This window comes from Cynoglossus semilaevis, chromosome 9, assembly GCF_000523025.1.
Source record: "Cynoglossus semilaevis isolate Cse_v1.0 chromosome 9, Cse_v1.0, whole genome shotgun sequence".
Taxonomy (NCBI): Eukaryota; Metazoa; Chordata; class Actinopteri; order Pleuronectiformes; family Cynoglossidae; genus Cynoglossus; species Cynoglossus semilaevis.
In genome coordinates this window covers 4,140,490-4,142,823 of record NC_024315.1, presented here as the reverse complement: position 1 = coordinate 4,142,823, position 2,334 = coordinate 4,140,490, and the positions used below count along the sequence as shown (strand labels likewise).

Sequence of the window (2,334 nt, the reverse complement as noted above, 5' to 3'; positions counted from 1 at the left end):
ATATTTTTGGAGGAGTTTGTTCTTCTCAGGATCCATCTGCAGCAGTTTACCTGGAGATGATCAGTGTTTGGACCATCACCATCTTCCTATTGTCCTCTATTGGCAGATGTTGACTGGGTGCTGTAGACAGAATCATTAAAAAGACAATTGTCTTTCGGTGGTATATTTTCATTCAGGATTCAATAGGTTAATTACCCCCTTTTTCTGTTGATCCACCAGGCCTGAGACTGGAACTTAGAGAAGCTACATCCTGGTCAGGACTGCAAAATTTCACTTTTTAAATGTAAAATATGTACAAGAATTCATGGAACCTGAATTTTCTTTTTCTGTCCCTCTTGTCCTCTGTTGCCAGAAGTTGACTGGACCTTGTGTCAGTTTGCCCGAGCGGTCAGGAGGCAAAGCACAAGAGAATGATTCTCCAGGTGGTACTGTATGTGTGTTTATTCCACACATACAAAATCAACCATTTTACAATAACCACAACAACAACAATACTGATGATGATGATAATAATCCTCACAATCCAATACTCCAATGTACTTCCAATACAAACTCCACCACTCCATTTTCAACAAACATTTCTCCGTCCCTTTTATCCCTTTCCCCTTAATCACATGACTGATTGGCTCAAACCATTGAGTGGTGTTTTTACATATTTACACCTATCTTAATAAACCATAAATATTTACATAAATACAAAATATACAATATAAACACCTAGTTGCAAACCCATATACCATTAATAAACACCACAAATACATACACATGAATATATGAACATGAACATATTTACGGAACCCCACACAAACTCCCCTACTCCCACTTCCCACTTACTACTGTCCTCCAGAACCATACATAAGGGCCACGTTCCCCGGGGACCTGTCTTGACCTGACACCATGTGAAGACAGAGCAGCAGTTTGTGGTAAGTTTCCCTTTGTGTTGTTATGCACTAGCTCAATCCACAATATACTTGGGTTTGTTTAACGAGTCTTCATACTCGTATATTTAGTCTGTGTGTCTGTGTTTTGTGTGTTCAGGCGGTTGAGCAGCGGCAGCTAGCAAGCGGACCACGAGGCGGACCGGCCCCGCGCCGTGCGTCTCCGCCCTCGCCGGCAACGCACACCCGAACACGACCAACCACTAAATGTGCTTCTTACACATCTCCTATGTGTACCCCTGAATTTTCTTTTTCTGTCCCTCTTGTCCTCTGTTGCCAGAAGTTGACTGGACGTTGTCAGGGAAAAAAAACTGAAGTGAAAATCAGAAGCATTTTTCCTATGAAGAACACTGTTGAAGATAAGTTTGTCCTTTTTTGGTAAATTTGGTTATACGTTGAGCTCACAGATGTTTAAAACATTTAGTTTTGTGATAATTTAAATTAAACAATTGTGTCAAATTGACTGTTTGGTCTTTAATGTTTTTAAACATTGTAGACATTTAGGTCTGGCTTGTCTCCCACTGCCAAGTTCATTTCCTACTAAAGACTTGTCTGCCCTTCTGTGGCATTTAGAAAATGTGTTGGGAGGCCTCCCAGCAGAGGAATGTTGTAACTTTGTCCTCTGCAAAAAATTAATTCGATACACGCAGGGCCAAGCTGGCGAACTTATTAATACACTGAAGTAATGTGGTAGGCACACAGATTAGATTGCGCGTTTAGGGTTTTCAGAAGAAAATGTGCTTGGCTAAGAGACAATCCAATACTCATTAAAGATTAAGATAATATTTACTACTACTTTAAAAATGTTTTAAGTAATTCTGTGAGCTAACTAGCAGAACGTAAAGGAACTGATAGGCTTCTGCTACTGATGGTAATGTCTGCTGAATTAAAATTTTTTTTCTTTGTTTTTCCTTCCCCTTGTCCTCTGTTGGCAGATGTTGACTGGGTGCTGCAGAGAGGATCATTAAAAAAATAAGTTTGTTTTTCAGTGGTATGTTTGCATTCAGGATCTGTTAGGTTAATTACCCCCTTTTGATCTACTAGACCAGAGACTGGAACTTGGAGAAGCTACATCCAGGTCGAGACAGCATAATGTCACTTTTCAAATATGTGCAAGAATTCAGGGAACTTGATTTTTTTTTTTTAAAATTTATTTTTTTATCCCTCCCTCTTGTACTCTGTTGGAGATGTTGACTGGACCTCGTCAGTGACGAGATGTACAGGAAACCTGATGACCATGTGAAAAGCAGAAGCATCGTTCCTATGAAGAACACTATTAAAAAGTTAAGTTTGTCCTTTTTTGGTATATAAAGTTTATGATGCGTTGAGCTCACAGATGTTTAAACATTTAATTTTGCATGATAATTTAAATTTCTGTGTAAAACTGGTAATAAAA

General features: G+C 39.0%; 1 long non-coding RNA gene across 2 annotated transcripts; it reads left to right on the top strand.

Moving 5' to 3' along the window:
- Positions 1-119: 119 nt before the first annotated feature.
- LOC112487548 (uncharacterized) lies at positions 120-2,261 on the top strand. 2 transcript variants are annotated; one of them, XR_003050732.1, is made up of 3 exons: positions 120-253; positions 1,219-2,016; positions 2,147-2,261. It is a non-coding gene; the product is annotated as an uncharacterized LOC112487548 (long non-coding RNA). The 2 variants fall into 2 exon arrangements; XR_003050731.1 differs by having other exon boundaries at positions 2,126-2,222.
- Positions 2,262-2,334: the final 73 nt, after the last annotated feature.